The sequence below is a fragment of the Canis aureus genome, chromosome 29 (assembly GCF_053574225.1).
Source record: "Canis aureus isolate CA01 chromosome 29, VMU_Caureus_v.1.0, whole genome shotgun sequence".
Classification (NCBI taxonomy): Eukaryota; Metazoa; Chordata; class Mammalia; order Carnivora; family Canidae; genus Canis; species Canis aureus.
In genome coordinates this window covers 34,250,347-34,275,484 of record NC_135639.1, presented here as the reverse complement: position 1 = coordinate 34,275,484, position 25,138 = coordinate 34,250,347, and the positions used below count along the sequence as shown (strand labels likewise).

The following is a 25,138-nucleotide window of genomic DNA, read 5'->3' as shown; positions in this document are numbered from 1 at the left end:
CGACCCAGCAATTGCACTGCTGGGGATTTACCCCAAAGATACAGATGCAATGAAACGCCAGGACACCTGCACCCCGATGTTTCTAGCAGCAATGTCCACAATAGCCAAACTGTGGAAGGAGCCTCGGTGTCCATCGAAAGATGAATGGATAAAGAAGATGTGGTTTATGTATACAATGGAATATTACTCAGCTATTAGAAATGACAAATACCCACCATTTGCTTCAACGTGGATGGAACTGGAGGGTATTATGCTGAGTGAAATAAGTCAATCAGAGAAGGACAAACATTATATGTTCTCATTCATTTGGGGAATATAAATAATAGTGAAAGGGAATAGAAGGGAAGGGAGAAGAAATGGGTAGGAAATATCAGAAAGGGAGACAGAACATAAAGACTCCTAACTCTGGGAAATGAACTAGGGGTGGTGGAAGGGGAGGAGGGCGGGGGGTGGGGGTGAATGGGTGACGGGCACTGAGGGGGGCACTTGACGGGATGAGCACTGGGTGTTATTCTGTATATTGGCAAATTGAACACCAATAAAAAATAAATTTATTATTATAATATATATATATATAAACACTATAGGACCTTTCCTACCAAAGGTACTTACAAAGTGTTCATTGAAATTTTTGTAAGGTAGATAGATGGTTCTCAATATCTGAAACCCTATTTCCAGAATTATGAGAGACACGACAGCAAAGGAAGCAGGTTGGAGGAAGTCTGCCCAGATTTGAATCTGGGCAGCTGTAGGACCTTAGGCAAGTTATAGAGCTTCTCTGAGTTTCAGATTCCTTACTGTATAAAGTAGGGATAATAATAGTACCTACATCAAAAGGTTGTTGCAAAAGCTCAATAAGATAAGGCATGTATGATGCTTGGAACTGTGCCTGGTACATAGAAAATGTTCAATGAATATTGGCTATCATTTTCCTGAAAACTAGAGATTTTACAGCATAGGCAAGAAAGTATGTGGCACTTGACTTGTCTATAATTATAATTTTAAAACTTTTTTTTAAAAAAGGAGGATTGGATTGAGTAATGGTGATAAAGTGGAAGAATCATTTAATGATGGCCAATCAGATACGACTGTGGAGAGAGAAATGATTAAGAAGGCCCAGGCTTTGGCAAGCCCTGGATTCATCATGGGCTTGGCCTGAGCACTGTGTTCTTCACTTCCAGTCCTACAAGTGGATGTGTCAAGAACTGTAGGCAACATGTGTAATGATTCCTGAGAATGATTTTCCAAATAATTCTGTACCCACTGACACAGGTGTTGTACTTCCTGAACTTACCTAATCATTGTGTCCCAGAAAGACAGACAGATGTTCACACAGTACAGAAAGCTAATTTGGTAAAGCCGAAGGCCATTCAGTTCCGGAGAGCTAACTAACTAACCTAATTGCCTATTTAACACTGATTCAGGGTAAGTCTCAACACCTCTGAGCCTGAATCTTCTTGTGGATAAATATGGGTCAAAATACGGACCCGTGTTTCCCCCTCTGGGCTTCACTTTCCCTTCCATCAAATGACCAGGAAGACTCTCAGACCTGCCTCTGGCTAACCTTCCATGGCTCTGCCTTCCCTGGGATGCTGTGAAGTCAGTTCAATTATATTGACCAACCTATTGAGGAATTTCCGACCTTAGGCTCTATGGGACACCACTTGACCAGAATCATTGATGGCCACACATGGAAGAATGTCTCTATTCCAGCAGGAGGACAGCTGCCTGACAGGGGTCTGGGTGACTCCTCAGAAAGAAAAGGGTAGGGCAGCTGGCAATGGCTGTGTCTTACCCTGGCTTCCAGCCACCTGGCCTCTGCTTGTGTGTAATGCTCTTCCTCTGGGCAGCAGGCAAGTGGCAAGCAAGCCTAGAAGTCTGAATTTTCGTACAGGACACTAGCCCCAGCACAGCACCCTCACTCTCATGGAACTGCATTAGCAGCCCACATGGAAGACAAGAGAAGGGCAGGAGCTCTCAAAGCTTAGACTCTTTGGCTCCAGTTGTCCAGAAAAGTCAACAGCCTTAAACAGGGGCTCCCAGGCCCAGTGTGCACCAGCAGCACACTGGAGGACGTTGTTTTAAGACAGATTCATGGGTTATAGACTAGAACACTCTGCTTCAGTAGGTGAACATGGCCCTGAGCATCTTATTGTAACCAATTCCCCAGGGCCTTTTTGTGCACAGCTGGGCTTAGGGATCCTATTGGTTCAGGTCACGAGGAGATAGAGGAGACTAGAGGAGTCTATTTGGCAAAAGACTTTGCCAGCTAGACTCCTATCAGCTCCACCTATGCCCCAGTGGGGTTTGCAGTATGTGGAAAGCCAGGGCTTTCTAGCTGTGTCCATGTGTGAGTCTTAACATCTCAAAGTCTTGGTTATTTCATCTCTCAAGTGGGGATCCTGGTGATGACCCCTGCTTATTCATGTGGAGCTTATTTTATTTTTTCTTAAGATTTTATTTATTTATTCATGAGAGACACACAGAGAGAGGCAGAGACACAGGCAGAGGGAGAAGCAGACTCCACGTCGGTGGCCTGATATGGGACTTGATCCCGGGACTCCAGGATCACATCGAGCCGAAGGCAGGTGCTAAACCACTGAGCCACCCAGGCATCCCTCATGTGGAGTTTAAATAGACAGTGCCCACAGAGCTCTTGGCAGAGGGCTCAGCACAGAGTGAGCATTAAGTAAATACTAGTTATTGTCATTATTATTGTTGTCATTGTCATGACTTCTAAAGAAGCACAATGGCTCTCTGACAGCATGTCAGGAGCCAGCCCTATTCTAAGGATATTCTAAGGAGTCTTCCTGAGAGGAGGCCAGTAAATCCTAATCTGACTTAAAAAAAAAAAAGGAAATAAAGAAAAGGAAAGAGAGAGTAGCTAGCTTTGGGGCAGAGCCTGGGGATTTGGAAGAGCAGAGCGAGGTGCAGGCAGAGAACTGGAAAACTGTGGGCTGCCCGTGGAGTGGGGAGCGCTGGGGGCAAGGGGTAGCTTGGCTCTGTGCAGACATCAGACTCCTGGTGAGTCACTGGACCACTCCCAGCCTTCTTTCCCCCCACTCATTTGTAGAGTGGGATTGCCTGGAATGATAACTAAGGTCTCCTTCGCTGTACTTCCAACACTTTTTACAAAGATGGTTCAAGTCCATTAGTCCATGAGGCTAAAAAATATTCACATTTATTCAATCTGGGTGATGAAAAAAGAAATGCCTGTTAGGATATTTCTTTAATTTCCTATACTTTTGAAAATATTTAACGATAACAAACTCAGCTATCGTTTACAAATGCCAGCTGATTGGTTCATGTTAATCCCAGCTGGTATGACCCTGGTCGAAATAGGGAAGCAGGCAAAATGGCCTGCAGTGGCCCTTCAGCTGTGTGACCGCACCCATTCTCCCCTCAGAGATCCACACTCCCTCTCAAGTTCTTTAGCCCTCCTCAGCCTCCCTTCGGCAAGGACTTGACTCATTGTTCCAGAGTTCCTGGTCTCATCTTGGGACTGGTTTGATTTGAGGTACGAACAGCTGATGGTGGCTTAATTTCAATTCCTACTTCTACTTATACACCAGATGTCATGTGTGTCAGACCTGCAGCTATGAGTGGGGAGGCTGGTGAGGAGTTTTGTTGGAGGATGAAGGTCGCATGCTACCCCTCCAACTCCACCATGTGCAAGCTGCTCCCTTGTTGCAGGGAAAAGATCAGTTTTGTCTCCGTGTTACAGTGTTCCTGCACAGAGCAATCAGAATGATACCAAAACAGCTACTCACCTCAGGCACCTGGGTGCAGGCCTGCCTGTGTGTGTTTTGCTGTCAATTAGTTGCTTGTATGTAAACAAAATAGCCGCTTTATTGAAAGATTTTTCCCTTCTTAACTAGTCATTATTGCATTGTACACTCTTAGACAAAGAGAACTTTAGCTAAATTGCTTTGCAGGATATTACCCAAACAAATACAAATTCAAAGTGGGACTTTCTTTTGTTTCTTTGCTTCCCTGTGAATATCTAATCTGATACTCAATCTTTCTCTTCTTCCTTCACTCCTCCTGGTGAGTCCTTTGATTTTCTTAGTCTTAATTCTACACTAAGCATAAAATATATCTTGTATATCTGCAGTGTTACCTAAACTCAATCATTCCCTGACCAGTCTCCTACTTTCTGCCATATTCATGTATCACCCTTCCTATCACTTAGCCAGTTGTCTTTACATCAAGTCATTTATAAAATAGAATCATCATCAGAGATAAGTTTATTTTTTTCAATTTTTAGCTTTTATTTATTTATATTTTATTTCAATTCAATTTATTAACATATAGTGTATTATTAGTTTCAGAGGTAGAATTTAATGATGCATCAGTTGCATGTAATACCCAGTTACATTAAGGAGTGCCCTCCTTGGGATCCCTGGGTGGCGCAGCGGTTTGGCGCCTGCCTTTGGCCCGGGGCGCGATCCTGGAGACCCGGGATCGAATCCCACGTCGGGCTCCCGGTGCATGGGGCCTGCTTCTCCCTCTGCCTGTGTCTCTGCCTCTCTCTCTCTGTGTGTGTGACTATCATAAATAAATAAAAATTAAAAAAAAAAAAAAAAAAAAGGAGTGCCCTCCTTAATGCCCATCCCTCAGTTACCCCATCCCCCCAACACAGAGAACTTTAAATTATTTCTTTAAGTTGGAAATCACTATTACTTGACCTAAATGAGAGGTAACTATAAAAATAAATATAATAGAAAACAAAACAATGTCCCTAAATTTTAGCTGACTTCCCTATTAAGCATCTCAGTCTAAGACCTTTTTTTTTTTTTTTTTAAGATTTATTTATTTATTTGAGAGAGAGATTGGGAGAGAGTGAGCAGGTGGGAGGGGCAGAGGGAGAGAGACAGAGTCCCGAGTGGACTCCGTGCTAAGCGCAGAGCCAAAAGTGGACTCAATCTCACGATCCTAATACCATGACCTGAGACAAAACCAAGAGTCAGGGGATCCCTAGGTGGCTCAGCGGTTTAACGCCTGCCTTCAGCTGGGAAGGAGTCCTGGGATCGAGTCCCATATCAGGCTCCCTGCGTGGAGCCTGCTTCTCCCTCTGCCTGTGTCTCTGCCTTTCTCTCTCTCTCTCTCTGTGTGTGTGTGTCTCTCATGAATAAATAAATAAAATCTTAAAAAAAAAAAAAAAAATCCACACAACCAGTCCTGAGCTGAAAAGCTAACATCTTTCTCTTTATGTGACTTATTGTTATTTAATGCCTAAAGCAATTCCTTATCTTGTGAGTAGTTATATTCCACACTTTGGAGCTCTGGACCCTTACAGATAGTCTTCTAATCCAGTCTACCTGATTCTATCCTGGCTTTACTTCGAATGCCCAAGGCATCCCCACACTTGTTAGCTTTGGGTGTCTTACACCCAAATAATGTCACAAACCATGGCTTTCCCATCTATACTTTCTCTAAATATTACTTTCCTACCACCCTTTCTCCATATTTCAATCCTTGCAACTGTGTAGTCCCAATGACCCTGCGTCGCCCAAGCTCTTGAACATTCTGCTAGCTCCACCCATATCTGAGCAGGACCCTCTACTAATATTCATCTGTATCTCAGTCTTTCCTTTCTGCACTTCTGTTTTCCTGCGTTCTCACACCCTTCCCTTCAAACATTTATTCAGTGCCAAAATATACCCAGAGATGATTGTGAACATCCCTGAATGATTAATTTTGCCCAGGGAGCAGTCTCTTAACCCCTGCCTCCAAATACTTTCAAGGAAAGCTGACAGTGCAGTCTTTCAGAGCCTCCATTTCCTCATCTGCAAATCAAGGAAGTATAATACTGGCTGCAAGGATTAAATGATCCAGTGAAGAGAGTGCCTTGCACAATGGCCATAATAAGAGCTCAATGAGCAGTAGCAATTGTCGTTAGCCATTAAGACATTAGGTCTGACTCCAGTGCCAGCTCCTTTCAAACACTCAGCTCTTAAGCCACCCCCTTAGCCCTTGCTGCCTGCATTCAGTGGCTCTTGCCAATGCCAATACATGATTGTTTCACTTAAATTCCTGGTCAGTGATGGTTGATTGTCTGGAATGCCATTTGTGTTTGCATGGTATGTCTCTGATCTGAATTAGCCACCAGGGTCAAGTAGTTTGGAAGAAGAGTGTGATTGGAGAGCATGTTCTAGTGGTCCCACCTGAGAGGCACATGGCTTTCTGAAGGGACCTTTGTTTTTTCTCGCTTAGTTGATAGGAGTAGAAGGGACAGCTTCTGAGAAGGGATATGGCCTTTAGCCCTGAAGGGGCTTTGGAGTGGCCAGGTTCTCCAGAGTATTGGGTAATACATTCATTGTAAGTTCAGTTTCTTTGTGTGAGCTTTTCTTTGCCTTACTAGACTAAGGCAAAGACACTAGATTCCTGGAAGCCAGATTCAGCCTCTTATAAAAGGACACCAAGCAGAGAGTCATACAGTAAAGGGAGGTAAACATTCTTTTAAACTAATTTATCAATTTTACACAGCATAGTGGTGTTGGGTTACTGGAGTCAACAGCCAGCAGTCACATTCCTTAGTTGTTGGATTGGTGAAATGCATTAACAAACCCAGTAAAACTCTTTCTGATTAATCATGTTGATAAGTTTTTTTTTTTTTTTTTTTTTTTTTTTGTAGTGTGTTACAAGCCCTTCTAATAATTTAATCTGCTTGGACAGCAGCCCATACTGGTGAAGTGTCTTGACTTATCTAAAGAGGTATTGCTGAGAAGGCTACCAGACCTGGAATTTTATTGGGATGTCATGTAATCATTAACATTTGTGGATATTGCTTCCCTGCATTTTGATTTCTTTCTTAAAATGAAGGAAATGTTTGTAGAGTGAGGGAAGAAAGTAAGGAAAGATGAGCCCCAGAAACAGTGTAAGGAAAGGAAGATGCTGCTATTAGCTGAAACTGAAAACACTGTCTTATTGTCAGGGATGAAAATATTTGAAAACACTAATAATAAATAACTTCAATGAACACTCATCTTTTAAAGGCAAAGGAAGATAAGTATGCATTTATCTCTCAAAAAATAAGTAGAAATCTTTTTTTTTTTTTTAAGATTTTTATTTATTTATTCATGAGAGACACACAGAGAGAGAGAGAGAGAGGCAGAGACACAGGCAGAGGGAGAAGCAGGCTCCATGCAAGGAGCCCGACATGGGACTCAATCCCCAGGATCACACCCTGGGCTGCAGGCAACACTAAACTGCTGTGCCACCGGGGCTGCCCAATAAGTAGAAATCTTGATTCAGGTTTTTCAGCTTTGGCACTATGATATTGTGAATAGGATAATTGTTTATTGTGGGGAGCTATCCATGTATTATAGGATGTTTAGCCTCTACCTAGTAGAGCCTGTTGCTGTCCTCTGATCCCTCTGTGACAACCAAAAAGATCTTCAGACATTGCCCGGTGTCCCATGGGGTACAAAATTGCCCTCAGTTGAGAAACACTGTTCTAGATGTATAGTTCTGAAATCTCAAATAACCTGTTATGACTCTCTGCTGATCCCATTCCATCATATTTTTTAAGACAAAAATTAAACATTTAGTTCTTCCAGTGGCCCCTTTCTCACCTGGACTTCTCTTTTCCTGATCTCTCTACATAGAGACCTTCAGTCTACATGTCTACACTGTTTTCTCCTGCTCCTCCTTCTACACACTACACTGTACTAAACAATTGATCAGTAACAGCTTGCTAAAGGGAACTCTTTCTCCCTTAAGTTTGTGACACCTCAGAGGCAGTCTAGACAAAATTCCTCAAATTATTCAGAGATAAAATGAATATTCTTTAATTTAAAATAAATGTCTAGCGGATCCCTGGTTGGCTCAGCAGTTTGGCACCTGCCTTTGGCCCAGGGCATGATCCTAGAGACCTGGGATCGAATCCCACATTGGGCTTCCTGCATGGAGCCTACTTCTCCCTCTGCCTGTGTCTCTGCCTAAATAAATAAATAAATAAATAAATAAATAAAATCTTTACAAAAATAAATGTCTAAATAAAAGCAACTTAAATGAGACAAGAGGCAGCAAGAAGTAGCCCAATTACTGGAATTTAAAATAGCTCATGTCTATAGGCAGAGGACCTGAATAGACATTTTGCCAAAGAAGACATACAGATGGCCAACATGAAAAGATGCTCAACATCACTCATCATCAGGGAAATGCAAATCAAAACCACAATGAGATTTCACCTCACACCTGTCAGAAGGGCTAGTATCAAAAAAGACAAAAACTCATAAGTGTTGGCAAGGGTGTGGAGTAAAGGGAACCCTTGTGTACTACCGGTAGGAAGATAAATTGGTGCAAACACTGTGGAAAACAGTATGGAGTTTCCTCAGAAAAAATAAAAATAGAACTAATATATGATCCAGTAATTCCACTACTGAGTACTCAAAGAAAACAAAAGCACCAATTTGAAAAGATACAAGCACCCTTGTGTTTATGCAGCGTGATTTACAATAGCCAAGACAGGGAAGCAACCCAAGTGTCCATCCATGGATGAACGGATAAAGATGTGGTATATATACAATGGAATATTACTCAGCCATAAAAAAATGAGATTTTGCTGTTTGTGACAACATGAATGGACCTAGAGGGTAATAAGTGAATAAGTGAAATAAAGCAGAGAAAGACACATATCATATGATTTCATTTATATGTGAAATCTGAAAAACAAAACAAATGAACAAATAAAAAACCAAACAGACTCTTAGAGAACAGCAGAGGGGAGGTGGTGGGGGGGATGGGTGAAATAGGTACAGGGTAGTAAGAGGTACAACCTTCCAGTTGTAAAATAAATAAGTCATGGAGATGAAAAGTACAACAGAGGGAATATAGCATATAAAAAAAAGCTCACATCTATTAAGTGCTTGCTTGGCACCACACCCATTATCTTATTTAATTCACATGTTACCCACATTTATCAGATGAGGAAATAGAAGTTTAATGAAGTGATTTCTTCAAGTCCCCAGAGCTGAACTGGAAGCCTGTGAATTTGATCGCAGGCAATCTGACCCTGGGGTGGGCCCTCAGCCCTTAATACAGCCAGCTACAGGCCTAAAGGGGTAGAGGATCTCTGAATGGGGCTGGGGACCAAGGGGAGAGATGACTTTTCAGGAGTTGTAAGAACAACTTGGCTGAATTCTAGAGGCCCCAGCTTTCAGTGTCTGGGCCTATGCAAATCTGCAAGTGAGTGTGGTCCCATTTCTTTGTTTCCATCTGCCTTAGTGAAACTGCCTCTGCTTAGCGGTGTGGAGTATTGCTTTCTTAGTTTAGAAAGTGCATTTATAAAGGCAGCTGAAGTGAAGAATATGGTTCAAGAGGGTGCCCCAGCTTGCAGGTGTTGGGAGAATAGGGTGGGGGTGGGGAATGTAGGGCTGGAGGATGGAGAAATAAGTTAAGCCTTTGATCCTTGAGGAATGTGGGAAGAAAAAAAGGATGGACATAGGTCCAAAGCCTCGGCTGTACCTGGACCTATCCTAAAAACTCTGTTTTTGTTCATTTTGTATTTCTAATACAAAAGCACAAAGGAGATAGTTGTAGTTTCCAATTTCTTGGTGGCAAAATTGCCTGCAGACATTGTAGAAGATTTCCACATGCCCTTCTGTACTACAATAGTAAACATGTTTACTGGAGAAAAACTAAAAACAAGAAGGAAAAAGTAACAATATAACTGACAACGCCACTGCATGGCAAAATCCACTGCTTATACATTGTAAACCAGACTCTTGCAGGTCACAGAATCTTCAAGAGAATTGTCATCAAATGATTGGTTGAACAAGATGGGAAGGGGGGAGGAAAGGAGAGGCCACAGTGAAGGCCAAAATTAACAAGATCATCCAACCCGTATTAGCTGCCATCTGACTGCTTTAATAAGCTCCTACATTCTGCAGGGAGTAGCGTGTCAGTTCCTAAGTACAGGGCACCCATGAGGCTCCTCCTTGACCACTGACCATAGGTATCATCTCTGCCTTGCTCTAAACACCCTCCTCCCAAAGGTGGAGCAAGGCCTCTCAAGGGCTTTGGAAAACCCTGCATCCCCCCTCCTCCGCCTGCCCCCAACAATCCGAGCCAGTCACCCATGCTGTGAGTGCTGGAACATAGTCTTCCAGTGCTCTCTCCTGGGTAGCCCTTAAAGGGCTCTTAAAGCTTCAGGGTTCTCTCTGGAAATCACCCCACCTGGGCCTTCTGAAAGGCTGCACCACACTAGACCACTGGAAAACAGGAGGAAAGCCCGAGTCACAGAATCATTGGGAAAACTTTTTTTGCACTGAAGTCTGTTGTCAGACTGTCTTCTCTTCTAATGCTGTGTAACCCAATGTTGTATGTGTTCATCACGTGTGATTTCTTAAAAAGATTTTATTTATTTATTTGAGAGAGAGGGAGAGGAAGGGGGAGAGAGAGAGGGAGAAGCAGACTCCCCACTGAGCAGGGAGCCCTATGTGGGAGTCGATCCCCAGGTGTCCCTCATCCTGTGTGATTTAGATACTTTTTCCTTTGAGGGTGGGGGATGTTTACCTCTTATATTGATGGTTTGATTTGTTTCTTTGTTTTTGTTACAGAGAGAGAGCCTGTGGTGGGGTGGAGGGTTGGGTGGTGTGTGGGAGGGGCAAAGGGAGAGGGAGAATTTTAAGCAGGCTCAGTGCTCCGTATAGAGCCTCAGGATTAGATCTTAAAACCCTGAGATCATGACCTGAGCCAAAATTGAGAGTCTGCAGCCTAACCTACTAAGCCACCCAGGCACCTCTTGATTTGTTTTTAATAGAAGACCATCAATAGGGGGCACCTGGGGATGCCTGGGTGGCTCAGCAGTTGAGTGTCTGCCTTTGGCGCAGGGCATGATCCTGGAGTCCCAGGATCAAGTCCCGCATTGGGCTCCCTGCATGGAACCTGTGTTTGTGTCTGTGTCTGTGTCTCTGTCTCTCTCGGTGTTGCTCATGAATAAATAAAAAAAAAAATCTTAAAAAAAAAAAAAATAGGGGCACTTGGGTGGCTCAGTCTGTTAACCATATGCCTTTGGCTCAGGTCATGATCTCAGGATCCTGGGATCAAGCCCTGTGTTGACTTTGACATGTTTCTAGCTCTGCTTCTCCCTCTCCCTCAGCCCCTCCCTCCTCCTCATGCTCTCTCTCTTTCTCTCAAATAAATAAATAAACAAACAAACAAACAAACAAAACTTTTTAAAAAGAGAAGAAAACCATCAACAGTACAGAAGAGCATATATAGTGAAAATTGTTTTTCCTTTAACCTCTCATCTAATCTCCCAGTTCTCTTCCCCAGAAGCAGCCATGGCTACTGAGTGACTAAACAGCTGTCTCAGTCCCTTTTGAGTCTTCCCAGTACACAGAGGACCAACACCCAAAGCTCCAGCAGGGTCTCCAAAACCCTGCCCAGCCATCCAGGCTTTTCTGGAGCCACATTTTTCCTTGTACTGTGCTCCAACTGTACTGGCCTTCCCTCCATTCCTACCTTGGGACCTTTGCCCATGGTGGCTGCTCCACCTGGGTGCTGTCCCCACTTCCTGTGTCCAGCTAGGCTCCGCAGGTCTTGGCTTACATACAACTTCTTCAGAGGGGCCTTCCTGACCTCCTTCTCTCAACTAAGGCCGTCTCTAACCTGTCTGCAGCTGGATCATTTCCTGTGGAGCATCTTCTCAACTTGTTTTATATTTATTTGAGTGACTATGTGTTTAATGTCTGTCTCCAACTAGGCTATAAGCTCTCTGAGGGCAGGGGCTCCAGCATCCCACACAGATGGGGTGTCCTGCACACAGTGTTTGACTTACCGGGGGAATAAATGTTGTCTTGATTGAATATTTGGTTAGTGGAAGGCAATTGTGTTTTTGTGGATTTTCTGATTTTTAACTTAAAAAAATTTATGGAACATCTCCAATGTATATCAAAGTAGGACCAGTGCATTGAACCCCTATACACATTACCTTAACTCACAAGCTGTCAAGATTCTGCCAATTTGTATAATTTTACCCTCTTTTACTTTACTTTTTTTTTTAGCCTGCTGAAGGTACAGAAACATTAATGATAGCTGCCATTTATTGAGTGTTTACTATGTGCTGGTAACTGTGTTAAATGTTTCTAATGGGTAGTATTTTTTAATCCTCTCAGCAACTCTGCTGAATGGGCTTTATTTATTTATTTGCTGGGTACAGTATACTTTATTGATGGTACATGACAAGGTAGGGCTCCCCAAGCCCCTCCCCTTCCTCAGGGGTCTGGGATGTAAATTGGAGGTCAGGAGATTCTCAGTGTTGGGGGATTAAGTGGGGCAGGGACTCCCCAGCAGCTGAGGGCCTCTCTCTTCCTCTTGTTCTCACCGGGGCTGGTGGTCCAGGAGACTCTTACTCCTTGGAGGCCATGTGGACCATGAGGTCCACCACTTGGTTGCTGTAGCCAAATTCATTGTCATACCAGGAAATGAGCTTGACAAAGTGGTCATTGAGGGCAATGCCAGCCCTGGCATTGAAGGTGGAAGAGTGGGTGTCACTGCTGAAGTTGCAGGAGACAACCTGGTCCTCAGTGTAGCCCAGGATGCCCTTGAGGGGGCCGTCCGATGCCTGCTTCATCACCTTCTTGATGTCATCATATTTGGCAGCTTTCTCCAGGCAGCAGGTCAGATCCACAACTGACACATTGGGGGTGGGGACATGGAAGGCTATGCCAGTGAGCTTCACTTTCAGCTCAGGGATGGCCTTGCCCACAGCCTTGGTGGCACCAGTGGAAGCAGGGATGATGTTCTGGCCAGCCCCTCGGCTGTCACGCCACAGGTTCCCAGAGGGGCCATCCCTGGTCTTCTGGGTGGCAGTGATGGCATGGACAGTGGTCATGAGAACCCTCCACGATGCCGAAGTTGTCATGAGTGACTGGCCAGAGGAGCCAAGCAGTTGGTGGTACAGGAGGCATTGCTGACAATCTTGAGGGAGTTGTCATACTTCTTGTGGTTCACACCCATCACAAACATGGGGGTATCAGCAGAAGGAGCAGAGATGATGACTCTCTAGGCCCCACCATTCAAGTGAGCCCCAGCCTTCTCCATGGTGGTGAAGACCCCAGTGGACTCCACAACATACTCAGCACCAGCATCACCCCATTTGATGTTGGTGGGATCTCACTCCTGGAAGATGGAGATAGACTTCCCATTAATGACAAGATTCCTGTTCTCAGCCTTGACCATGCCGTGGAATTTGCCATGGGTGGAATCATACTGGAACATGTACACCATGGAGTTAATGTCAATGAAGGGGTCATTGATGGCGACAATATCCACTTCACCAGAGTTAAAAGCAGCCCTGGTGACCAGGCGCCCAATTCGGCCAAATCTGTTCACTCTGACCTTCACCATCGTGTCTCCAGGACGCGGCTGGCACTGTGCCAGAAGATGCAGCTGTCTGTTGAATGGGGAGGAGCAGAGAGCCCTAAGTGGGCATTATTATTCCCATTTTGGAGATGAGGAAACTGAGACAGTTTAAGTCACTTTGTGCAGTGTCCTCCACTCAGTGGATGGAAAAGCTAGGCTGAGAATCTAGGTCTCTGACTCCAGAGTCCAGATTCTCAACCACCAACCTGCTTGTTGCAGACTTAATCAAATACACATCTCTCTCACCTGCCTTCCTTCTTGATACCTACAGACTTTAAAAATGTTTGAAGCATTTTTATTGTGCCTAGGCTGTAAGGGAAATGTTCTCATGTCTGTGAAAGGAGCATGGCAATTGGCTTTATTATTCTCCTATAAAAACACCAACTCAGCCAATAAATGCTTATTGAACCCTTTTTTATTTACCAAGCACTGGGTTTTAGAGCTGGGAAAACAATAGTGAGAAAAAAATAAATACCATCCTTGCTCTAGTGGAGCAGAGTCAAGTCCAGACCCTCATCTACTTTTTTCTTTCCTTCTGCTTCACAACTATCTGAAGCAATACTACTTTCATTTCTGATTGGGCAGAGGAAGGATAAAGATATGTAATTCAAAACAGGGCTGCTGTGTACTGTTATGCAGTTAGTGCACTGCACAAAAACACCTGGTTGAGGAGGCAGGTTGGAGCTGGTTCCAACCTGAGCCCCATTTGCCAAGCTGAGACCCTGACCTGAGGCTACACATTCCTGAGGAAGAGGTGCGTTCTCAACACCTCCCCCCTTCCCACTGCAGGCCCACAGAGGCATTACATAGCCCAAGGTGGCCTTTTTTGGTAGAGCTAGGAAAAGAATGGAAAGGAGAGAGTAAAACTGCCCTGTCACATTGAAGTTTCATGAAATTTACCATTTGTGCTCTTCATGTCTCCCATTGACTTCAATGATGAAATTTGAAGGGACTTCAGGTATTCGTTTATGTTCAACAGATGTTATTTCTGGGTCACCTGGGTGGCTCAGCCGGTGAGCATCTGCCTTTGGACAGATGCCTGGACACCCAGGATCGAGTCCCACATCGGGCTCCCTGCATGGAGCCTGCTTCTCTCTCTGCTTATGTCTCTACCTCTCTCTCTGTGTGTCTCTCATGAATAAATAAATTAAATATTTTTTTAAAACTCCAGACATTATTTCTTTTCTTTTTTTTTAAAAAAAATTTATTTATTTATTTTAGATAAACAGAGGGAGAAAGAGAGTTACTACGGAAGTGGGGGAGGGCCCGAGGGGGAGGAAGAGAAAGAATCCCAAGTAGATTCTGAGCTGAGCTTAGAGCCCGATGTGGGGCTCAATCTCATGGCCCTGAGATCATGACCTGAGCTGAAACCAAGAGTCAGACAACTGACTGAGCCACCCAGGCTCCCAGACATTATTTCTTAGAGCTGTTTTAGGTTGACAGCAAAATTGGGTTGAAGGTACAGAGATTTCCTGTGTGTATATATATATATATATATATATATCTTTTGCCCCAGCACATGCATTGCTTCCCTCATTATCAACATCCCCCAACAGAGGATAATAATCATATGCCAATGTAAGTTCACCAGTTATAACAAAAAAGGCCAAAGGCCTTAAGGTTTTGATGACAATAAGAATCAAGTACTGGTTCAACATAGGAAGAATGCATAGTGGTTAAAAGCATAAGATGTAAAGGGTATACATTATGACTTAAGAAACTTCCTGTGGGATGTGCCTGACTGACTCAGTCAGTAGAACATGTGACTCTTGATCTCAGGGTTGTGAATTTGAATCCCATATTGAGGGTAGAGATTACTTTAAAAAAAAAGAGAGAGAGAAGGAAAAAAAAAAAGAAACTTCCCAACATGGGGCGCCTGGGTGGCTCAGTCGGTTAAGCATCTGCCTTGGGCTTAGGTTGTGATGCCAGAGCCCTGGAATCAAGCCCCACACTGGGCTCCCTGCCCAGTGGAGAGCCTGTTTTTCCCTCTCCCTCTGCTGCTCCCTCTGGTTGTGCTCTCTTTCTCTCTCTAATAAACAAACAAAATCTTTAAAAAAAAAAAATAAAGAAACTTCCTGCCAACATGTAACTGGAAATAATGGGAAGAATTAGTAATAGTTTTCAATTGGCTCATTTCTTAGACTTAATTTCTAAAGTTGAGTGGATCATCTCATCATAATGATGAAGAAAATAATAATTACAAAGCTGTCTATGAATTAACCCAGAAGTTTTCCATTAAAAAAATTGAGATTTAAATGAAATGTAACATTGCATAAGTTTAAGGTATGCATGTTAATTTTATATATTGCAATATAGTTGCCATTGTAGTGTTAGTTAAAGCTTCTAGGACATCATATAATTGTCATTTCTTTCTTTCTGATGAGAATAATTAAGATTTAGTCTCTTAGCAAATGTGTTATTTATAATGCAGCGTTGTTCTCTATAATCACTATACTGTGCGTTACATCTCCAGGACTTATTTATCTATTAGCTGCTAGGTTGTACCCTTAAACAACTTCTCTCCTATTTCTTCATCCCTCAGGCTCTGGTGACAACCATTCTATTCTGTTTTTAAGTTTGGCTTGTTTAGATTCCTCATGTAAATGATACCATACAGTATTTCTGACTTATCTCACTTAGTATAATGTACTCAAGTTGTATCCATGTTGGCATAAATGGCAGGATTTCCTTCTTTCTCATGGGTGAATAATATTCCATTGTATATGTGTATGTGTATGTGCTATACCACTTTTTTTTTATCCATTCATCCTTTGATAGATACTTGGGCTATTTCCATATGCTGACTATTGTGAATAATACTACATGTAACTCTATAATACCCTGTTTTTGTTTCCTTTGGATATATACCCAGAAGTGGAATTGCTGCATCATATGGTACTTCTTTTTTTTTAATATTTATTTATTTATTTATGATAGACAGAGAGAGAGAGAGAGAGAGAGAGAGAGAGGCAGAGACACAGGAGGAGGGAGAAGCAGGCTCCATGCTGGGACCCCAACGTGGGACTTGATCCTGGGTCTCCAGGATCGCACCCTGGGCCAAAGGCAGGCGCCAAACTGCTGAGCCACCCAGGGATCCCCCTCTGCCTATTTTTAAATTGAGTTTAAATTGAGTTTATTATTGGCTTATAGGAGTTCTTTATATGTTTTGGATATTAACTCCTCTCTGTTTTTATTATTGTGTATAAAATTTTAATTTAATTAATTTAGTGAACACAGATACGTGGAGGGCCTTGTACTAAGAATTTTACACACGTTGCTTTATTTAATTCTCTTCATAGTCCCATAAGAGAGTGTTTTCTCTCAGTTTATATAGAGAGACACTGACATTTGACTTACCCAAGGTCATATAACAAAGAAGTGCTAAAAATGGGGCTTGAACGTGGTCTATTTGACTCCAAAATCTGCACATGTCACCACCATCTTATGCTCCTCTGTTTTAGGAGAAGAGATCTATTGACTAAGCTTTCAGGTCCCTATCTTGACCAGAGTACCCACCACACAAATTTCAGACTTCTATAAAGTATTTCCAGTCTACTTCAATTTGGAATCTTTCTCAGCTTTCCTTCCTTAAATATCTGCTACCCTCATAATGTAGCACTGGTGCCCAGGAATCCTTCTTGGGGAGTGCAGCTAACTGACCACTCTTTCTAGTGTAACCACAACTCACAAAACCCAAACCAACCCTGGCCTTTTTTTTTTTTTTTTTTTTTTTTTTTTTTTCAACCCTGGCCTTTTATCTGTGTCAACCTCAGCCAAAGCTCTAAACTGAGATATACAAAATCTAATAGGATTTTTCTCCTTGGTAGTATCCTCACAGATGTCCATAGGGAGGGCAATCATTTAAAAGGACCAAGACAAGAAAGTTGTGTATGATTCAGTTCAGAGGGGGATAAGAGAAACTTCAGTTGAACATGAAGAATGCAGTTGTGGGCATTTGGGGCAGGAGGTGGTGTCACTGAGAGATGGTTTCCATGGTTCTAAGATCACAAGTGGGATCGGGAGTTGATTATAATTATTTTTTGCTTTGGGTTCAAGGGAGATTAATTAGATAATTGGTTTGCAGTTCTTGAGTGGCATGGTATTTTATTTCACCTTTAACTCTTGGGAGCCCACAGCTTTTGTAAGGCAAATTCACCAGTAATAATAACTCCTATTTGTATTACTTTTACCCTTTGCTATTTTGGACGCTTTAATTTCATTTCATTTAATTCTTAGAAACATTCTGTCAATACCTCTCATTTTACAGATGACAAGAGGGAGGTCCAGGTAGGGCAAATAACTTGCTTAAGGGAACAGCTAGTAAGTAGAAGAGACTGGATTCAACCTAGGCAGCCTGCCTCCAGGCTGGGCTCTTAACCTCTATTCCCTGTACTCTCGAATTCTTGCGGTGGGGGCAGAGGGAGTAAGGATGTCTATCCAATCCATTTCGCATATAGAGCTTGTTAGGCTGCAAATGCCTGGGATGCTTCTTGCCACCTTTTTTGTTTCCAAGACTAGGGGTTTTCCCCCAAACACTCTTGGCCTGTGTCCCACATTCACTCCTCCCCTGGGGAGATGGAGTGTTACCTGAATGGGGAAAGGGGCCTGCATGACCTATCTATCTTCTTTCTCTTGTTCTTTCTTTGGGTTGCAGTCTTCTTGTAGAGACTATACATTTTGATCTGCTCCTCCAGGGGTAGGTCTCCCCTGTGGGGTGATGATGGGGAAGCCTTGGGTGGTCCAGTGCTCCAGAGTACCTAAGGCTGCCTAACAGGTTCAGTGCCAGGAGGCCTCTTGCTTCACTTAAACCCCATATCCATATCAGCTTAATAGAGAGGATGCTTTTGAACCTTAACTGATTTTCCTTTGTCTTATTTCTCAGTTGATCTTCAACTCAGATGGAGGTGTTATGTGTATCCTTATCACACCCTCCCCCAAGAACTATTGAGGGAACTAAAGAATTCTAGATAAATAATTAAGATATCACGTGAATTAAAGACTCTTGATCTAGCATCCAATGAATCCAAGGTGATCAGTTCATCAACTAAGCTAAAAAAAGGGAACAGAGCAGGTATTTTACTTACATGATCCTTTAACAATCATGTGAGCTGAGGCTTATTATCTCTATTACTTATAAGAAATTTACATTCTCTTCACTCAGAAAATATTGGATGTGGCCCACAAGCCAGGATTTGTTTTATTTTTATTTTTTTCTTCAAAAAATTTTTTTATTTAAGTTTTGCCAACATATAGTATAACGCCCAGTGCTCCTCTCATGCCAGGCTTTGTTTTAGGAGGCTTGGAGAGGTAATGAGCATTGCTCAAGGTTGTATAGCTGGTCAGTGAAGGAGCTAAGATTTGAATCCAGCTCTGATCAATGACCCAGGTTAAGCATATCTAAGACAGAAGGGAGGGTGGGAACAAGTTAAAAAAAGTGATAATAAATGTGTCTTGAGCCCCGATGTTATATCAGTGTGTAACTTTATACCATTCAATGCTTGTGGGGCATTATCTCATTAAATCCTTGCATCACTCTTATAAAGTAGGTATGTTTTTCCTCATTGAACACATGTAGAGCCTGAAGTTTAATGATGTTAAATAGTTTTCCAAAGGCTACACAGTAAATGGTAGAGTTTAACCCAGCTTCTTCTCATTCCAAACGTTGAGTTCCTGAGAAGTTGTTTTTCTGGAGCTTACAAAAGTTTTTGGGAGCAAGTTTTTGGGAGCCCATTGTGGGACTTATGCCTCTGATATAATATTAGAGCATTTTGAAACCATTAATTAACAAGTGTAGATCAACCTGGGGGTGTGCATGGAGGTGCTGAGGGGTATGGGAAGAATGGGGAGGACAGTAGAGTCATCAGCTTTGGGTAGGTTCACCCAAGCTTGCTGATATAGGCTTGATGACAATGAGGAAAAATATCATGGCGACTTTGAGAATCAGGGAGAATTTTTGAATGGCCTGTGTTTGTATGTGGTAAATCATTTGTAAGAAAGAAACAAAACAAAAGCAGCAACAACAAAACCCTGCTGTCTCTGAAATCGAGGAACTGCCCTAACATGAAGATTGCCTCTCTCTAGGTTTTAAGGATTTTGTTTGCATGAGACTACAAAGACCCTAGATTTTGCCATGGCTTTCTGTTAACTAAGTGGTGACAGTGGGGAGTTATTTAATTTTTCTGGACCTTAATATTCTTATCTTTAAAATGGGGAAAGAAGGGATTCCTGGGTAGCTCAGCAGTTTGGCCCAGGGCGTGATCCTGGAGACCCGAGATTGAGTCCCACATTGGGCTCCCTGCATGGAGCCTGCTTCTCCCTCGGCCTGTGTCTCTGACTCTCTCTCTCTCTCTCTCTTTCTCTGTGTCTCTCATGAATGAATGAATAAAATCTTTTAAATAAAAAAATACATAAAATGGGGAAAGAATATGTGCCCTCTGAAATTCCATCTAGCAATAATATTTTTTTTTTCCTCTTCAGCAGGACAGGGAAGAATACCAGTTTTCCCCAGAATTTCTGGTACATGGATGATGATCAATAAATGTAAGTTGAATTGAACTAATTAGAGACAATGATACTAACTGAAAAGCAGATTCCCTTGCATAGTAAGCACGTCCTGTTTGCTATATTCTTGTGCCTGTGTTCCATACTTCATCACTTCTGGCTCTCAATTAACAAACATGGCATTTCCCTGTAGATGAAACCTCTCCCCCAGATCACTCTGCTTCCTTCTTTCTAAACTCTGTCTAGAATGGGCTCAATCGCTCCATAAATCCCTTACATTTTTAATTCTTCTTACATAGTTTTCTGATTTCCTAGTTTTTAACTACAGCTAAATTGGCTACATACTTATTCTACATTTTGAATTTTTTAAAAAAGATTTTCTTTATTTATTCATGAGAGACACACAGAGAGAGGCAGAGAGAGAAGCAGGCTCCATGCAGGGAGCCCAATGTGGGACTCATGCCCTGGACCGAAGGCAGATGCTCAACCGCTGAGCCACCCAGGCATACCCTACATTTTTAATTTAATGGATATGTGGAGAGTCTCATTTACTCCTTCTGTACCTGAACAAATGTCTCCATGAGAGGCATGAATGTAACCACATGATTGAAGGAGTAATACCTTGGGCAGTGGCTTCAATTGCAGGCTTAAGTTTTAGTAGTGACTATTTCTTTAAAGTTAATTTTTTTTAAAAAGATTTTATTTATTTATTCATGAGATACACAGAGAGAGGGAGAAAGAGGAATAGACACAGGCAGAGGGAGAAGCAGGCTCCATGCAGGGAGCCTGACGTGGGACTCGATCCTGGGACTCCAGGATCATGCCCTCGGCCAAAGGCAGGTGCTAAACCACTGAGCCACCCAGGGATCCCCTAAAGTTAATTTTTTTATGAAGAGTATACAGTGATAAGGATTCCTGGCTGACTCAGTTGATTAAGCATCCAACTCTTGATTTTGGCTCAGATCATGATCTTAGGGTCATGAGATTGAGCCCTGTGTTGGGCTCTGCACTGAGTGTGGAGCCTACTTAAAATTCTCTTTCTCCCTCTCTCTCTGCCTCCCTGCCCCCTGCTCCTGGACCCACATGGTCTCTCTCTCTCTCCCCCCTCCCCCCTCCCAAAAGAAAGAAAGAAAGAAAGAAAGAAAGAAAGAAAGAAAGAAAGAAAGAATATACAGTGATAAGAATAGCATTTCAAGAAGGAAGATCATTCCACATGTTTGGTTTAAACAGATAAATTTGACAAAAAATTGACAAAAAATTGACAAAAAAAATAAACAGATAAATTTAGTATTATACAGATGAAACAATCATGTATTTTTTTAAAAAGATTTTATTTATTTATTCATTGAGACAGAGAGAGAGAGAGAGAAAGAGGCAGAGTCACAGGCAGAGGGAGAAGTAGGCTCCATACAGGGAGCCCGACATGGGACTCGATCCTGGGTCTCCAGGATCACACCCTTGGCTGCAGGCAGCTCTAAAACGCTGTGCCACCGAGGCTGCCCGACAATCATGTATTTGATAGAATTTTTCACCCTTTATCATATAGCTTAGCACCATACATGCAGAGGCTGAATTTATTTGTTCAAAATTCCAACTTGAAAAAGATCACTTTCATTTAGGCTTCTCAGATTGAGTCAGAGCCTTGAAATCCAATTAATCTAGTTAGTTGTGGGAGTAGTGTGGCAGACACTCTTGGTTGGCCTCCCTTATCTCCAGTATCCCCTTATTTCTCTCTATCAGACTTAAAATTGTGCTGAAGACAACATGTCTCTTTAAGAACATATACCTTCCAGGACTCCTTTGAAGCTAGAGTGGCTACAACCTCAGTCTGGACAAAGATATAGGTAAAAGTTTCCTATGTGTGTGTGTGTGTGTGGCGGGGGGGGGGGGATAAAGTTTCTTGTGTGGGGCTTCCAAGAAAGACATTTTTTTCTTTTCTGATAAAAAGAGATGGGTCCAATTGGCACATGAAGTTTGCTCTTTACCTTTCCCTATCTTTCTGTCTGGAGTATGAATACCATATTGGAGGGGTAACAGCCCAACTTTTAATCCTGAGGAAGAAAGTCAGGCATTGAGAGTGGCAGAGGAGGAAGTTAGAAGGAGCCTGGGAATTTGCTGACTTCTTGTAAATAAGGGACCTGATCTGGTCTGGGAAGGTTTCTATGAGGAGCTGAGGTCTGAGCTAAGCCTAGAAGGATGAACAGGAGTTTAATAGGCAAAGGTAGTAGATGGAATGAGAAGAAACAGCACGCGTAAAGACCTCAGGACTGTAGAGAGCAGGGCACTTTTGAGGAACTGAAAGTAGTCCTTTGTGACTGAAATATTGAGCACAAAATTAGGCTGGAGAGGTAAATGGGCCAGATGATGGAAGGCCCTGTGGTCAGTTTATATTAAGAACTTGGGTGTTTGTCTTAAGAACAATGGAAAGTCATTGAAGATTTTAAACCTTTAGCAATGACCTGGTCAGATTTGAGTTTTAAAACTCAATTGCCATTCTATCCTTATGACCCAGAATGAATTGGAGATATGAGGCTAGAGTTGATGTGGGGAGGCTGATTAGGATACCAGATAGAATATGGTAGACAAAGTGAGAACTAATGATAGCTTGGATTCAGGAGGTAACAGTGGAGATAGAGGCAAGTTGTGGTATTTGAATACTATTTAGTAAAATCAACAAGACTTGGTGGTGGGTTAGACAGTGGTTGACAGGTGGGAGAGTTCAAGGAGGACCTCTAGATTTTGGCTTGTAGAACTGGATGGCTGGTTGCGTGGCATTTACTGAGAAAGGAAACATGGAGGAGTCCTGAGTTGGGTGGGGACACTATAAGAAGTTTCCGCTGACCATGTTGACAATGAAGAGCCTTTGAGACACCCATGTGAATATGTGACATAGCAGGTATATGTAGAGGTCTGGCACACAGCAAAGAGGTCAGGGCTAGAGGTATCAGTGTGTAGGTGGTGGACGAAGTTATAAATCATGAATAATTTAGGGAGAAGAGAGAGTGAAAAGAGAAGGAGGCTTAGGACCAAGTTGATATAAAGATGAGTAACCTTGTTCTCATATTCAAGAAGCTTCTAAGAAGCTTGGTAGAAGTGATGAACTATATATATATATATATATGTAAGTAATTATATATATAATTGTATATATAATTATATATACAATACATAATAATGCAATATATGTAAGTATATATATATATATATGTAATTACAGTACAGACAGTAAAGGACTTATATCCTACCAGTGCCATTAATGATGCACCCAGAAGAGGGAAATACTATACCAGCTAAGGGGATCAGAGACTGTTTAATGGAGAAGCATTTAAGAACATCTCTGTTTGATAGCTAAAATAAAGTGAGATAGATGAGGGGAGGAATGGGCTTCCAGGTTGAGACTTGAAGAAAGTTTCCAAAGCTGAAAAGCAACACACATTGGGGGAACTTCAGTGTTTTCAGTTTGTTTAAAGATGGTGTGTAAGTAGGGGAGTCATGAAAAGGTGAGCTGGAGCCAGATTGAAGACAGCTGTAAATGCCAGGCTGGGATACTTTACCTGTACAAGTGGGAGCCAAGGTAAGGTTTGTATGTAAATGGAGGAGAAGGTGACATAATGATGCAGTGATTGAAGAAGACTCCTCTGGTTTCCCACATGAATTGCACTGGAGAGTGTCAATACTGGAGGCAGGGAGACCAAGGGAGGCTGGGGTGAAGTATCTCAGAGATTGTTTAAATGCCACAACTTAGCCCACTTAGCTAGTTAGCACAATAAAAAGGAGATTTAGTTAAAAAAAAATGACAATCTTGAGCCTTTCCATTGTCTTAAAATAATCCTGGAATTCAAATTGGTTCACAGGAGATGGACAGTCATCAGGCTTTCTTTGTGTGTCTCTCTCCTTGTAGACACATGATCTCTTGCCTTTGCTTTTCTCAGCACTGTATTCTTTGCAGACCAGTTTTTTCTGAGAGGCTCTTGGCTCCTGCTCTCCCTTTACCATCGTTTGCATGGGGGTTGGGTTGCTGTGACATTTGCTCTGACCTGAATCCACTTCTAGATCTTATAGCCCCAGAGCACACTATCATTTGCCACCAGCTCTACAATGATCATGGCATAAAGATATGCTGTACTTTTGGGTGACAAAGCAGACTCCAAATTGAAATCCTAGTCACAATCAATGTAATAATATAACAGATCTTTTCACATTTCCTATTGATGGGACACCATAGCATTTGTACATATTTGTTGGCATGATTTGACTCACATTCTTTCTACATTTGTGCGATACATTATTTCCTGCTCCCTGAATGAGAGAAGGAACCATGTTTGCCTTGTCCACCACTGTATCTATTGCTATGTAAAAAATTACCCCAAAACTTGCTGCCTTAAAGCAAAAATAGATATTAATCATCTCACACTTTCTGTGGGTTGGGAATTTTGGAGAAGCTTGGCCAGGTGGCTTTGCTTGGGGTCTTTCATGAATTTGCAGTCAAAATGTTGCTGGGCTTGCAGTCATCTGAAGGCTTGATTGAAACTGGATGATCCCCTTCCAAAGTGGCTCTCTTGCAAGGTGGCTGTTGGAGGAAGGCCTAAGTTCCTCACCACATGGACTTTTATGTAAGGCTGCTCAAGTGTCCTCATAACAGGGCATCTGGTTTTCCCCAGAGTGAGTGATCCAAGAGAGATCAAGGAAGAAGCCACATTGCCTTTTATGACCTAGTCTAAGAAGTCATAGTGTCACTTTTGCCACATTTTGTTTGTTAAAAGCAAGTCACTAAGTCTTGCCCACACTCAAGGGAGAAGGGTTAGTTTTAAAATTTGAGGAAATAATTGTAAATGATTTTGTAGACATATTTTAAAATCCCATAACCACTATAACTTCAGCACCCGGTACAGTGTCTGACACATAGTGGGTGCTTAGTAAAGGTTTGTGAAAAGAATGGTTATTCTCTCTTCCAAACTTGGATTCACTAGCACTGAGAAAAAGTGGCTTTAAGGCAAGCAGCCACACTAAGGAATGGCCATTTGAGGCTTCACTCGGGTCTAATGTATTCTGTGATGTTGTCCCACCAACAAGTGTTCAGCCATTTTGAGAAGTTGCCTGGCCATTTTCACAGCATGCGAGCTGCTGGGATTCCTTCAAGTATCTGTACAAAACTAGGAAAAGAAATATGAAGTCTCAGAGGTACATAAAAGTTAATTATTGCTAGTGAACTAGATCTCTAGTATAATTGTTGTTGGTGTTGTTATTTGAGGAGCAGCTCCTT

At 42.4% G+C, this 25,138-nt stretch overlaps 1 long non-coding RNA gene and 1 pseudogene across 2 annotated transcripts in view; one reads left to right on the top strand and one right to left on the bottom strand.

Moving 5' to 3' along the window:
* Nucleotides 1-25,138, top strand: part of LOC144301394 (uncharacterized) — a 64,551-nt gene that overhangs the window by 25,286 nt on the left and 14,127 nt on the right. For both annotated transcript variants that reach the window (XR_013368220.1, XR_013368221.1), the window contains exons 3-4: nt 19,852-19,914; nt 21,616-21,719. This is a non-coding gene — a long non-coding RNA (uncharacterized LOC144301394). The remainder of the gene's footprint in view (nt 1-19,851; nt 19,915-21,615; nt 21,720-25,138) is intronic.
* LOC144300829 (glyceraldehyde-3-phosphate dehydrogenase pseudogene) lies at nt 12,165-13,417 on the bottom strand (annotated as a pseudogene).